This window comes from Halichoerus grypus, chromosome 6 (assembly GCF_964656455.1).
Source record: "Halichoerus grypus chromosome 6, mHalGry1.hap1.1, whole genome shotgun sequence".
Classification (NCBI taxonomy): Eukaryota; Metazoa; Chordata; class Mammalia; order Carnivora; family Phocidae; genus Halichoerus; species Halichoerus grypus.
In genome coordinates, this window is record NC_135717.1 from 33,531,192 (window position 1) to 33,546,087 (window position 14,896).

Below are 14,896 nucleotides of genomic sequence, written 5' to 3' on the forward strand. Positions count from 1 at the left end.
ACAGCACAACACAAGACTGCGTTGTGTGAGCACAGGATCTTTCATTTCTTTCTTTTTTATTTTTATTTATTTGACAGACAGCGAGTGAGCGCAGGAACACAGGCAGGGGGAGTGGGAGAGGGAGAAGCAGGGTTCCTGCCGTGCAGGGAGCCTGATGCGGGACTCGATCCCCAGGACCCCGGGATCATGACCTGAGCCGAAGGCAGACGCTTAACGACTGAGCCACCCAGGTGCCCCCAGGATCTTTCATTTGTATAATTTCCTCCGAAAGCATACCTTTTTGGTCATCACGTCAGATGGATGATTTCACTCATGGTGCAGATAATAGATTTAGGATATTTATTGGTCATCGTTGGTGCTTGAATTTCTGCAGGGAAAAAAGAGGAAGATGGGAGACACAAGTTCTGGCCTCAAGGGACATGGCCAGGGGTGAAGATGTCCAGAAGGAAGGGTAACATGCAGTAAGGCCCAGGCAGCTGTTACCACATTGAGCAGCGCATTAGCAGAATTGAGGCCTTCAAGCGAGTTGACTTGGGGGTGTCTGCAGAAGATGCAGATTAAGTGAGTGGCTCGCGGGTGTCCTAGTTGGGGGTTGTGTGTGCGAATGATCTTTGAGGTGAGCGTCACGATGCCTGGTGCCAGTCCCACAGCTTCTGTATCCGGACACAGCACTGTGTGTGCTCACCAACCATAGGCGGGTGCTGGTGGTCATCTTGATGGGGAACTCAGTCCCAGCACCGTGGGGTGATCTGGAAAGCATGGTCCCTGCCACACTTCTGTCTTTAGGACGATTCTAGAGTTGGTTATGAATTACCTTGGCAGGTAATTGGGGAGAGGGAGAATTACTACTGCAAATCCCAACGTTTTAGGGCCAGTATTTCTGTGGAAATCAGAGGCTGTTGTTTACAGTCTAATTTCTATTTTGATGAATTAAGTCCTTTCAGTTTTTTTTTTTTTAAGTCCTTTATATTTTTCTTGAAATTCTGTGTTCATTTTGGGTATGTTATCAGAAGGCACTGGTCATAGAATCTGGCTTTCGAGCAGAAAGTGTCTGGCAAGCCCACTACTCTCATGATGAAGAGACCAAGGCTCCGAGGGATGGAGCTTTTTCTAGACTTACAGCGTCCAGTATTGTAGCCTGTCGTGGCTAAGTAGATTTAAGCTAATTAGAATTAAGTAAAATTAAAAATTCAGTTCCTCAGTCTGACTAGCTATTTTCCAGAGCCTCCATAGCTGCCGCATGGGGGTCGTGCCTTTGGTATTGGATGGCGCAGCTATGGAACGTCTCCATTAGCACAGAACATTCAGTGGGGCAGGGATGGATGCTCTGGAGCCAGCCTATGAGCTGGATTTTAGCTCTGCCTCTCCAGTGCATGCTGCCTTGAACAGGATCGTCTAACATAATGGAAAACCAAGCATTTTCTTCTGTAATTACTGAGGAAGAAGTTTCCCCAAACCGGCTCGGCAAAGTACAGACTTGCTGGTAATCTCTCAATCACCGCCTCAGGCACTGAGGGTGGGGTGGGGTGGGGGTGGGGTGGTTCGCAAAGACGCAGAAGTGATAAGATGTCTTTGCTTAAGGAAAGTCAGCGGGACATAGATAGGTCCTCTGAGCACATAATTACTGCAGGGTAGAAAGTGAGTGCCACCGGAGGTGAGGAGGTAGGGTTCTGGAAGCGAAGAGAAAGATTACATCGGCTGTGGGGAAGCCCCGAGGCCTGGTGTGGTGGTGCTGGGGAGTGGGTTGTGAAGGACAGATGCTTGGATGCCTAGCATGTGAGTTCCATGGAATTGGAGGTGGGAGCCAGAGGCAAGGCTTCCGGTAGGCGAAAAGAGGCACCTTTGTATTTCCTGGACATGTTCATGGTAGTGTAATTAACACATTGTGTGCTGTTTCTTTGCTTTACTTCCCATCAGACTTTGAGGTCAGAGGACCAGGGGGGAGCCTGAGCAATTTTCTATGCCATGAACAGCACTTTCTCCCCAGTAGTACAGACAGTCCAGGTGCACTACATTTTTGTATTTTATTTTCAGTCAGATGGGAACATGCTACAGTGTTTAATGCAAACTCTTCATTTTACCTGCTTTGGTAACAGTTATAAATGGTTAGATTTCCACCTGCCTTTCTATAAGTCTTTTCGATAAAACGTGTTAGTCACCATGATTTTTTAAAATAGCAACTTCTGTTGAGACGTAATCCACATACATCACCATCTACCCATCGAAAGCATACTGTTCAGTGGGTTCTGGTATATTCACAGTTGTGCAGCTCTCAACAGTCAGATTTTGAACATTTTCATTACCCCCAGATGAAATCCTGTATTCATTAGGGACACTACCCTTCTCCCTGCAGCCTCAGCAACCACCAGTCTCTTCTTTCTTCAGATTTGCCACTTCTGGACATTTCGTATAAATGGAATCATACAGTATGTGGTCTTTTGTGTCCATCTGTTGCACTAAAAGTCCCATCCTCAGGTTTCTCCACGTTGTAGTTGTATCTGTGCATGTGGAACCTCACTGTGGTTCATGTTGGGTCTTGAAGATGCGTGGGCTCTCATGGTTCTGCCATCTGCAGTAGGTTTTATTCAGTATGTTTTAAAGGGACTTGGGGGATGCCTGGGTGGCTCGGTCAGTTAAGCATCTGCCTTTGGCTCAGGTCACGATCCCGAGGTCCTGGGATCAAGCCCTGCATCTGGCTCCTTGCTCAGTGGGGAGCCTTCTTCTCTCTCTCCCTCTTCCTTCCGCTTCCCCGCTTGTGCTCTCTCTGTCAAATAAATAAATCTTAAAAAAAAAAATAAAGGGACTTGGAACTTTTTGTGGTTATGCATGTGCTTCATTACTAAGTTGAATTAACTGGGTGGTGCAAGGTGGGGATATTACTGTCGTTTGAGGGTTCAAGCAGAGCTGCAGAGTAGCAGTAGAGATGAGGATAAAAGATTGTATTTATTTGAGAGAAAGAGAGTGAGGGAGCACAAGCAGCAGGGGAGCAGCGTGGGGGGGGGAGAAGCAGGCTCCTCGCTGAGCAGGGAGTCCAATGGGGGGCTTGATCCCAGGACGCTGGGATCATGACCTCAATCGAAGGCAGACGCTTAACCGACTGAGCCACCCAAGCATCCCGGATTTATTTGATTTTGCCATGCACAACCGTGGGAGCTGCTGACAGTCTGTTGCTAATGGATCTGCTGGAGGCCATCGGGCATGTAGTCTGCAAGGGAAGATGAGTGGGAGGCAGGGTAAGTGAGGCTGAGCTGGAACCATATCCATGTGAGCCTCTCATGACTTCCAGGTGCCCTAATGACCCAGAAGGCAGAGAAACCCCCAGCCATAAAGGAATGTGGGCTCCTTGACTTCCGCCTTCCAAATTGCTGGCATAGTGCCTCCCAAGTGGGAACTGTGCAAAGTAGGGCATGTAATTCCAGCTTAGCTAACCCGGCACACTACAAATCCACCATTTGGTGTGGTCTTTGGACTATCAAACTTTTTGCTGTCAGGATCCTGTTAACAGTTTAAACAATTTTTTTTTAAAAGATTTTATTTATTTGATGGAGAGAGAGACAGCGAGAGAGGGAACACAAGCAGGGGGAGTGGGAGAGGGAGAAGCAGGCTTCCCGCTGAGCAGGGAGCCCGATGTGGGGCTCGCAGAACCCTGGGATCATGACCTGAGCTGAAGGCAGACGCTTAACGACTGAGCCACCCAGGCGCCCCTACAGTTTTAAAATTGATGAGAACCCCAAAGAGCTTTTAGGTGGGTGGGTTATATTATTTGCTATCTTAAACGCTAAAACTAAGACCAGTCTTACTTATTTAGGAATAATAAACCAGTAACATGGTAACACAAATAACATATGTATTATAGGAAATAAATATTTTCCAAAACGAAAAATTTAATGAGGAATGGCATTATTTTTACATTTTTACAAATTTCCTTATTGTTTGGCTTAATAGAAGACAGCTGGATTCTGCTTTCTCTCTGCCTCTGCTTTCTGTCAGTTGCAGTGTATTTTATTTATTTATTTATTTTTTAAAGATTTTATTTATTTATTTGAGAGAGAGAATGAGAGACAGAGAGCATGAGAGGGAGGAGGGTCAGAGGGAGAAGCAGACTCCCCGCCGAGCAGGGAGCCCGATGCGGGACTCGATCCCGGGACTCCAGGATCATGACCTGAGCCGAAGGCAGTCGCTTAACCAACTGAGCCACCCAGGCGCCCTGCAGTGTATTTTAGTAGAAGTAGAAAACCCAGTCTCTCAGGCGTGTAGTTCATAAAGGGAGCGGTAGTTTAATAGCCTTTTCAGATAATTGTGACAGTTTTTTGATATACACCAAATTTGGTAGCTTCTTAAGGTTAATTGCCATGTGTCAGTTTGAAACCCTACGAATTAATTTTTCTATTACATTGAAATTCATTGGTCTTTTAAAAAAGATATTTATTTTTTTTTTTAAAGATTTTATTTATTTGACAGAGACATAGTGAGAGAGGGTACACAAGCAGGGGGAGTGGGAGAGGGAGAAGCAGGCTTCCCTGCGGAGCAGGGAGCCCAATGTGGGGCTCGATCCCAGGACCCCGGGATCATGACCTGAGCCGAAGGCAGATGCTTAACAACTGAGCCACCCAGGTGCCCTGAAAAAGAGATATTTATTTATTTATTTGAGAGAGAGTGAAAACACAAGCGGGGGAGGAACAGAGAGAGAGGGAGAAGCAGACCTGTGCTGAGCGTGAAGCCTGGGACCCTCAGCTCATGGTCTGAGCTGAAATCAAGAGTCAGACGCTTAACCCACTGAGCCACCTAGGCGCCTGTCTTGTACTTCGAATGGACCTTTTCTGTACCATTCATTGGTAATTTGGAAGAGTTTGATTCACTGAGTTACCCAGATCTTCTGAATGTTGACACATTGCATACTGCAGTTACATTTTAAAAAACTGAGTGTAAGTCCCTAAGTCACGTTTATGTGTGGTAGCAGCCTTGTGCTGTTACTTAATTGGGAACAGCGTTGTAGTTATATTTCTAGAAAGCTCATTGGGACAGAGAGCTGTGACTTCTGTTGTGTATGAAAAGTCTTAATACCAGTTGGCAGCATGGGTGCAGATGGTTGGGTGGTAATTAGGGCAGCTAGTAGCTGTCCCCTGTCCCCTGTCCCAGCAGCAGGGTGGCCGCTGCCATGGGGTGGAAGCAGGCCCTCTTGGTTGGCCCCCCTGCGATGGGAAAGTGCCATGGACTGGGGTGTGGGCACCAGATTTGTGCGCTTTCTCCCCCTACATCAAGGTGTATATAAGACGATCCTGTTAAGATGAGTCACAGATTTCACGAGAATTCAAGGAGGGAGCACTTAAACCAAAAATAATTTGTGATTTTGATTATTTTCCTTCCTAACCCTTTATAACAGCTACCATTCCTCTTGTTAATATTTGTTTTGTTTGTATCGTCCCCCCCCCCCCCCATTTTCTCCATTTCCCAGTGGCTTGTGTGGAACAGTTGGTACTCACTGGGAAATTATTCTGGATTTAAACACGATTGGTAAAACAGCACACCATGTTTATGCACCTCAGTTTAGTGGCACATAGTATGTGCGTATTCTTAAACCCGTGTTTCAGTACATACGTGCTTTCAGTTCTGTTCTCATCTCCCACTTCCCTGGATCCTTGACATTTGCAGCTCCCTCTCCCCCAAAAGAACAGATTTTGATGCAAACATTTGTGTACTGCTTTGTACAAGACCATCTGAAGGTCTTGGGGCAAAGAAGAGTCAGACCGTACACTTTTTGGTATAAAATCCTTCAGTTCTCTTTTCCCAAATAGTTAAAAGATCTGAAACCATATATCAAGGGAGTGTTTATTTATTTAATTTTTAAAAAAATTTTTAAAGATGTTATTTATTTGTCAGAGAGAGAGTGAGAGTGCGCACAAGCAGGGGGAGTGGCAGAGGGAGTGGCAGAGGGAGAAGCAGGCTCCCTGCTGAGCTAGGAGCCCTCTGTGGGACTTGATCCCAGGACCCTGGGATCATGACCTGAGCCCAAGGCAGACGCTTAACCGACTGAGCCACCCAGGCGCTCCAAGGGAGTGTTATTTAAAGAGTCAGTGAGGGCGCCTGGGTGGCGCGACTGCTTTCGGCTCAGGTCATGATCCTGGAGTCCTGGGATCGAGTCCCGCATCGGGCTCCCTGCTCGGCGGGGGGGAGTCTCCTTCTCCCTCTGACCCTCCTCCCTCTCATGCTCTCTGTCTCTCATTCTCTCTCTCTCAAATAAATAAAATCATAAAAAAAGCTCACTTACTTAAATTTATAAAAAAAAAAAAAGTGAATTATTTCTTCTCTCTGCCCTATAGGTGTTTTTTTTCCCCTTTTATTTTTTAAATTACTATAAAGGAAAATTGACTTTGGGGGGGGGGGGGTTTCTGTGAATTTAACACCTGTATAGATTTGTGTAACCACTACCACAATCAGGATATGGAGCAGTTCCCTCGCCCCAAAACACCCCTTGGGCTTTTCCGGGTAGTCACATCTTCCACCTACTGCAAACCCCTGGCAACCACGGATGTGTCCTCGGTCCCTTACCGTTTGCCATTTTGCAAATGTCATGTAAATGGAATCGTATAGCATGTAACCTTTTAGATGGGCTGCTTTCTTCAGAGTAGCATCCAGGCTAGGTGTTTCAATACTTCATTCCCGTCTATGGCGAGCAGTGTTCCCGTGTACATGCACACCACACTTTATCCCTGCTCCCACTGAAGGACATCTGTCTGGCCTCCAGAGTTGGGCCGGTATGAATGAAGCCTCTCTAAATATTTGTGGCAGGTTTTGTGTGGATGTGAGTTTTCCTTTCTGTAGAGTAAGGTGCAGAATTGTTGGGTTGTCTGGCACAGTATGCTTAACCTTACAAGAAACTGCCGAACTGTTCCCAGACCACTGTGCCGTCTTGCGTCCCATATCAGCGTATGAGAGAGCCAGTTGATCCACACCCTTGTCAGCACTTGATATTGTCAGTACTTTGAGTTTTAGGCACCTTAATAGTTGGGCAGTAATATGCTATTGTGGTTCTGATTTGCACACAACTAACAGCTGCCGGGCATACAACTCTCCACATGTTGATTTGCCATCCCTCTGTTGTGTTGGAAGTGTGTCCTGAGTATTGGGTTGTTTATTGCTGTCAAGTGTTGAGCTCTTTATCTATTGGGGACACAAGTCCTTTGTCAGGGGGGTGATTTGCACGCATTTTCTCCTAATCTGTAGTTTGTCCTTTCTCATAATGGTGTCCTTCTGGAGCAGAACCTTTTAGTTTTAAAAGTGAAGTCTAGTTTGTCAAAATGTTCTTGTATGGATTCTTTGCCCTACCCCACGTGTTTCCTTCTTAAAGTCTTAGGGTGTTAAATTTTATATTTATATCTAAGATCTGTTATCAGTTACTTTTTGCATAAGGTGGGGGGTTGAGGTTCCTTTTTGTGGCCTGTGGACGTGCAGCTGTTGCTTGACCATTTGTTGTAAAGACCATTCCTTTCCATTGAATTGCTTACTCCTTTGTCAAAAACAGTAGCATTGTGCAGGTCTGTTACTGGGCTCTCCTGTGCCATTCGCGTGCTCATCCCTTTGCTAAGACAACTCTCTCTCTGATTATTCTGGTTGCCATGTTGATTACTGAAGCTTTGGAGTGAGTATAATTAGGTGGTGTTATTCCTCAGACCGTGTTCTTTCCAAAATTGTTTATTTGCTGTATTTCCTTCATTTTTCCATTAAAACTTAGAATCAGCTTGTCTGTAAGTGTAAAAAAATTCTCAGGATTTTGATTGGAATTGTGTTCAGACATAAAGATGAATTTGTAGAGAGCTGATATCTTGACTAGGAAGGAGTCTTTCCACGAACATGGTGTCTCCTATTCTAATGACCCTTCCTCTTGAATGTCCAGTTCTCACAGGGGACGTTGCTTGCCCACAGCAGATGGTCAAGGTTTCCACTGGTTTGTAGACTGAAGTGTCACCTCCCCATCATTTTCTTTTCTTTTTTTTCTTTTTTTAACAAAACCCGATTTCCTTTGCTGTTCTCTGGGAAACTAGTCTCCCTCCCAGGAACTCTTAAAACAATTTCTGTGGCCACTAGTGTTTTTTTTTTTTTTTAAGATTTTATTTATTTATTTGACAGAGAGAGAGATAGTGAGAGACTGAGAGAGCACAAGCAGGGTGAGCAGCAGGCAGAGGGAGAGGGAGAGGCAGGCTCTCTGCTGAGCAGGGAGCCCGATGCGGGACTCGATCCCAGGACCCTAGGAACACGACCTGAGCCAAAGGCAGCCGCCTAACCGACTGAGCCACCCAGGCGCCCCCCCCCCGCTTTTTAAAGATTTTGTTTATTGTCAGAGAGCACACAAGCAGTGAGAGTGGCAGAAAGGGAGAAGCAGACTCCCCGCCGAGCAGGGAGCCTGATATGGGACTCGATCCCAGGACCCTGGGATCGTGACCTGAGCCGAAGGCAGATGCTTAACCGACTGAGCCACCCAGGTGTCCCGCCACTAGTGTTTTAAAAGGTCTTGAATGTGGCTGTTTCTTGATAGCCCTGGTGGGTCCCCTCAAAAGGAGGGTGAGGAGGAGGTATGGTGAGTGGTAGTCTGCCTGCACCAGTGTGTCAAAGAAACCAGAAACAACTTAGCGTTCTATCCTACGTTGCTATTTATTTGTTTGTTTGTTTATTTTTAAAAGTTCTATCCCCAGCCTGGGGCTTGAACTCTTGACCCCACAGAGATCAAGAGCCCCTTGCTCTGCCAACTGAGCCAGCCAGGTGCCCCTCTAGGTTGCTGTTTGTGGTTTTATTCAAATAGAGGAACCCATTTGAAATGGCTGTGTTTGACTACTTTTTAAAAGGTTTAATTAGCACAATCAAGTTTGCTTAAAATCTCTCCTCTGTATTCGACCAGCCCCAGCGCCTAGACTCCCCCCCCCCTTTTTTTAAACTAGTTCTTAAGGAAAACCTGGACATTTAAGAAGATGCTGCCATCTGCCAAGGTGTAAACAGACTTTCCAGGCCACACATAGTTGAGGCAATCTCTTTGTTCTGTGACTGTTCTAGGACCCCCACTCCCTCCTGACTCCAGATACGCAGCTGGTGCGTCTTCTATGACTTTTGGGCTGGTGTCATGCCTTAGGAAGTACTTGGTTTGTACCTTTTACACCATGGTTTGCTTTGCTCTGTGTGTGTTTGTTTACTTTGTTAGAAAGTAGTACATATTCTCTGAACCATTCAAACAATATGGAAGCAAGAAGGCAAGAAAGAAAGACCCCATTCCTCAGAAGTAAGCGTTGTGTACTTAATGTATGGTGGGTCTTTGTCCTGGGTACACGCATGTAGCCTCACTCATTTCGGGAGGACATCCTGGTGACTCACTCAGTGACTCCTCTCTGGGTGGGCATTCTCCCTTACTACAGTTTACTTTCTTTAATAAGTGTAGAGTGAACTTCCACACATAAGTAAATTTTGTAGATAATTGAAATTTTAAAATACCAAAATGTTTAGTACTCTTCTTAGAGAAATACTGCAAAAAGTGGAACAAATATGTTCCAGCTGACGTGACTCAGTTGTTTAGTATGCACATCATTTACTATGCAGGAGCCCTCAGCAGTAGTTGTGATTGTGGAACTCTTTGCCCCATGCAAAATGGCCCGTTTCTATTAAGTTCTGTCTCTCCAATATTTTTGTTATTTATTTATTTATTTCTTTATTTTTTTTAGATTTTATTTATTTGACAGAGAGAGACACAGTGAGAGAGGGAACACAAGCAGGGGGAGTGGGAGAGGGAGAAGCAGGCTTCCCGCCGAGCAGGGAGCCGGATGCGGGGCTCGATCCCAGGACTCCAGGCAGAAGCTTAACGACTGAGCCACCCAAACGCCCCGTGTTTTTTATTTATTTTTTAAATATTTATTTATTTGAGATAGAGCATGAATGAGCTGGGGGAGGGGCAGAGGGAGAAGCAGACTCCCCGCTGAGCAGGACTCGGGGATCATGACCTGAGTTGAGGGCAGATGCCCATCCGACTGACTCTGTCTTTTTATTTTTTATTTTTTTTTAAAGATTATTTATTTATTTGAGAGAGAGAGAATGAGAGAGAGCAAGCACATGAGAGGGGGGAGGGTCAGAGGGAGAAGCAGACTCCCTGCCGAGCAGGGAGCCCGATGCGGGACTCGATCCAGGGACTCCAGGATCATGACCTGAGCCGAAGGCAGTCGCTTAACCAACTGAGCCACCCAGGCGCCCCCTGACTCTGTCTTTTTAAATACAGCTTCATTAAGATATAATTCACCTTGCACTTCACTCATTTCAAGTGTACAATGCTGTGGCTTTTCGCATATTTACAGAGTTGTGCAGTTGTCACCACAGTCAGTTTTGCAAGATTCTTAGGCCAAAAAGAAATGTTTGCACTCCCTAGCCAGGACCCCTCCTGCCTTCCTGTCCCCCAGCTCCAGGCAGCCGCTGATCAGCGTTCTTTTTTTTTTTTTAATTTTTTATTGTTATGTTAATCCCCATACATTACATCATTAGTTTTAGATATAGTGTTCCATGATTCATTGTTTGTGCATAACACCCAGTGCTCCATGCAGAACGCACCCTCCTCAATACCCATCACCAGCCTAACCCATCCTCCCACCCCCCGCCCCTCCAGAACCCCCAGTTTGTTTTTCAGAGTCCATCGTCTCTCATGGTTCGTCTACCCCTCCGATTTCCCCCCCTTCATTCTTCCCCTCCTGCTACATTCTTCTTCTTTTTTTTTTCTTTCTTAACATATATTGCATTATTTGTTTCAGAGGTACAGATCTGAGATTCAACAGTCTTGCACAATTCACAGCGCTTACCAGAGCACATACCCTCCCCAGTGTCCATTACCCAGTCACCCCATCCCTCCCACCCCACCCCCCACTCCAGCAACCCTCGCTGATCAGCGTTCTATAGATTTGCCTGTTCTGGGCACTTCCTACTGTATGTAACCCTTAGTATTAATGGGCATTTATGTTGTTTTTAACTTTTCTCTAAAAAATGGTGCTTCACTGTAAGAAAAATGCTTGTGTAGATCTTCGGGCATGGATGCTGGTTTTCTTTGGAATAGGTTCCTAGGAATGACATTAGAGTAAAAGGATATTTGGCTTTTTGGTTTTGATACATACAGCCTTTGGGTTGAATAGTTGACAGCCATTTGACACCACTGATTTTGTGAGACCCTCCGCATCAGTGGGCATTTTCAATATTTTTCTCTGTTAATCTGGTAGATAAAAAATGGTATCGCCTGAGTTAGGGAAGCTGAGCATATATATTAGTCGTTAGTGTTTTTTAAGAATTTCTCCTTTGTGGTAATTGGGCTGCTGCTTGAGTTTTAGGAACTGTGTGTATTCTGGGTATTAATCCATTGTGTGATGCAAATACTTCCTACCTTCATCCTGTGGCTTCCCTGAAGCTCTGTCTCTGCTGGGTGTGCCGGGACTTCCTTTTCTTTCCCACAAGCGGTCTGTGCTATGCAAGCTAGCAGATGATACCGTTTCTCTTTTTCTGTGGAACAAGACGGTATGTGTGAGCAAGCAACACAGAATTGCAGGCTCTTCGGTCGTGCAATTGTAGCTCCTCGGTGCCTGCCGGCATTCACACTCACACCAGTCACGGGAGTGTGTGACAAGACTGGCAGTTAGGGCAAGCCTCTCGGGGACCGATGAGTTTTACATAATGAAGCCAAACTGGAGGCCCCAAACAAATATTTTTATTTAAGGTACACAAATTCATAGGTGGCTGTCTTTGGGGATTTTATTTTTATATATCTAATTTAAATCTGGATTATTTCAGAGTATAGAACTAGCTGTCAGGTCTCAACACAGTGCGTCTGCTTTGAACTGTCAGGCTCCATGACTTAGAAGCGGTGTGGACACTGCCCTTGGGCTCTGTAGTGGCCCACCAGAGGCAGAGGACCAAAGAAGTCCCTGGTTAGTAGGACAGGACTGCCACCTGGAAGTGGGCTCCCAGCCAGCCTCATGGGGGATGCATGTGGCCAAATTGTATATAAAATCATACAAGTCATAAAAACAGACCACTTTAGAGTTGCGGTATTGATTAAGCCATGGTTTCATTGTTAACAATACTGCCAATCTGGCAGGCTAGCCCTGAGGGGCAAGATAGTAAAAAACAATAATAAAACCAAACCACCTCATCCGCATCCTCTGGGGAGTGGCCAGTGGAGCTCCTGCCTGTGATAGCTGGGACAGGCTTGACCAGGTGGGTGCTTGGTGGTGGCAGCCCTGGTCTGAGCACTGGACATCTCAGGTTGAGCACCAGGAGGTTGGTTCTTTTGTCTCAGTGCCCTGAAAGTCCTGGGAGGCTTGCCCAGCGAGCGGGAACATTTGAAAACAGAGTCCTTATCATAGCCTTCAGGGCCCTCCATGGCCTTGGCCCTTGCCCGCCTTCTGTCTGAACCTCATCTCCCACCTTTTCCCTCGCCCAGTGCCCTTGTCCCTGTTGGCTCTGTCCAGAGTGTGCTTCTCTAGGATCTCTTCCATCCTGGCTCCTTTTCATTCTGTGGTTCCACCCGGATGTCACCTCTTCCTTCAAGGCTAGTGTTCCTGCAGCTCCGTGACCGGACTCTGTTTTCCCCTCTGTTGCAGTTATCCCCTCTTGTCTCCTCCCACAAGAAAGCGAACACCAGGACACCCGGGGGCTTATCTCTCTGTTCCTCCTGAACCCCAGGGCCCAGCCCAGCTCTGGGCACATAGGAGACACTTGATAAGTAGGTTGACTACCTACTGAGAAGGGAGCTGGCTCTGCCCAGCCCCACTGGAAATGAAGGCCTTTACCTCTCAAGTTATTCCTGCCTGGAAAAGACAGTGTGCAGCAAGGAAGTAATTAAAATATTGTCTTAGTTGGTAGTTACTGTCTTTGCAGGCACATTGGGCATGCCAGTGTTTTAGGGAGATATGTTGAATCCTGGTAATGTAATGATAATGGATTAGAAAGGATCTTTTTGAAGCACAGTTGGAAGTTTTCCATTTAGGACCACATTCAGAAACTGCTTCTGAGAGGCTCCCCTTTCCTTGCCAGGCACAGAGAGCAGTTAGGGGACCATCTGTGTTTCCTCACGGCTCCTGGGTGTGTGGTCTTTGTGACTGGGGAGGCAAACATGGCAAACAGGCAGTGTTCCTGGTCAGCACCCACTTCTTGCACAGTCACAGGTGACTGTGAGGGGTATTCACCTTCAGGAACCACCGATTTCTGGAAAAGAGAAGGCCAGTTGCAGCTGGGCTGTGAGCAGACCCACCATCCTCACTTCATTGTCTCCTTGGGAGACTGTCACCCCTTTGTGACCCCCAGGTTCTGTCCAAGGTCTGGAGATGGTCCATGGTTCTGCCTGAGGCCCCGTGTTGCCTTAGAGGAATCCACCCCCCCCCCCCCCCAGCCTGGAGTTGACTCCACAGCCCCCGAGGCTCCCATGTACTCTGTTTGCCAGGAGCTCTGTTTGCGAGGAGCGTTTCCCGGCTTTCAGGGGTTCTGGTTTCTGAGGGAGTGCACCATCTTACCGCCTGTGAGACCCTGATTCCAGGGATACCCTCATCCCCTTGGAGCTCCCCGCCTCTTCCTGCCCTGCAGGGGTCTTGACAGGACTGCCTCCTCACTGACGCTTGCTGGTCCCACACATCATTCGCCCAGTCTGTCTCCTGGACTGCCTCCCTTTATAGCTAGCCCCAACAGCTGCACTCTTTCCCTCACTGTTGGGTTCTCAGCTGTCACTTTCCTCCGCTCATTGAGCTTAGAGCTAGGGCCTGTACGTTAGGATTTATACTGTGGACCACAACATCAGCACATGAATTTTATTTGAATTCTCCAAAGGAAGAATGAAGGAGTTGTGTCTAAGAGTTGGAAGAGCTCTCCTGAACGGTGCATGAATGTTGTGCAGGACATGGGTCATCTGATGGATCGCTTGGTGTCACTTGGCAGCCTTGTGGTCTTAGATTGCTCTGCTCTGCCACTCATTGTCATTGGGAAGAGTTTGGCTAACTACTTGGGGGGGGGGTTCCGATGTGTTTGGGAAAGATGATCTCTGGTGATAAAATGCAACAGGACAAAAATCATAATACAGATGGTCACGTCATTCAAGTGGCAAAAAACAAAAATAGGTAACTGGAGGCAGTCATGGTTGGGGAATGGTTGAGTAAATCATGGCATGTTATGGCGCTATTCAGAATTAAATTCCTATGCATATTTATACCTACTTGGGGTAGCTCTAGTTTATTTGTGTAATGTGAATACCATTTTTTGTTCATGAGAAAATGCGTGTACATTGTTGCATATGCATATATAGGAACAGTGAGGACGCCTGGAAAGGGACGCATGAGACCATGGCTTCCTTCATGTTAGGATTGGGAGTGGAGGAATCATTTCCCCTTATTCATCTCTGTACTGCTCGCTTTGCTACTGTGAGCATTTCATTCTTTCAAATCCAGAAGTAAAAATAAATACAGAACCAGGACCTGCACAAAATTGTTTATAGCAGCTTTATTTGTGATAGCCTCAGATTGGAAACAACCCAGATGTTTGCAGGTCACATGGTGTGTCCCTGCCATGGAATCCTGCTCAGCAATATAAAGAAACCAGTTGTTGACCTGAGTCTCAGGGGAATTATGCTGAGTGACAGAAGGCATTCCAAAAGGTTATATACCGTGTTCATTTATATAACATTCTTAAAATGAAAAATTATGGGGATGGAGAAGATTTGTCGTTTCCAGGAGTTATGGGAGGGGAATGTGCACAAGGGGGGTGGGGGTTTCTTTGAAAGGGCTCAAGGGTCCTTGTGTTGGAACTGTTCAGCGTCTTTCCTGGGTGGACACACATACACGTGTCTTAAGAGTGCAAGTGAACAGGAATAGGATTAGTGTGTTGAGTCAACGTTGGTGTC

At 46.4% G+C, this 14,896-nt stretch overlaps 1 protein-coding gene and 1 long non-coding RNA gene across 2 annotated transcripts in view; one reads left to right on the forward strand and one right to left on the reverse strand.

The window, feature by feature from the left end:
* Positions 1 to 14,896, forward strand: part of USP7 (ubiquitin specific peptidase 7) — a 65,125-nt gene that overhangs the window by 11,238 nt on the left and 38,991 nt on the right. The window lies entirely within an intron of this gene.
* On the reverse strand, positions 269 to 12,614 carry LOC144382078 (uncharacterized). The gene is made up of 3 exons (XR_013448475.1): positions 12,436 to 12,614; positions 11,396 to 11,511; positions 269 to 367 (listed from the first exon to the last, which is right to left on the reverse strand). It is a non-coding gene; the product is annotated as an uncharacterized LOC144382078 (long non-coding RNA).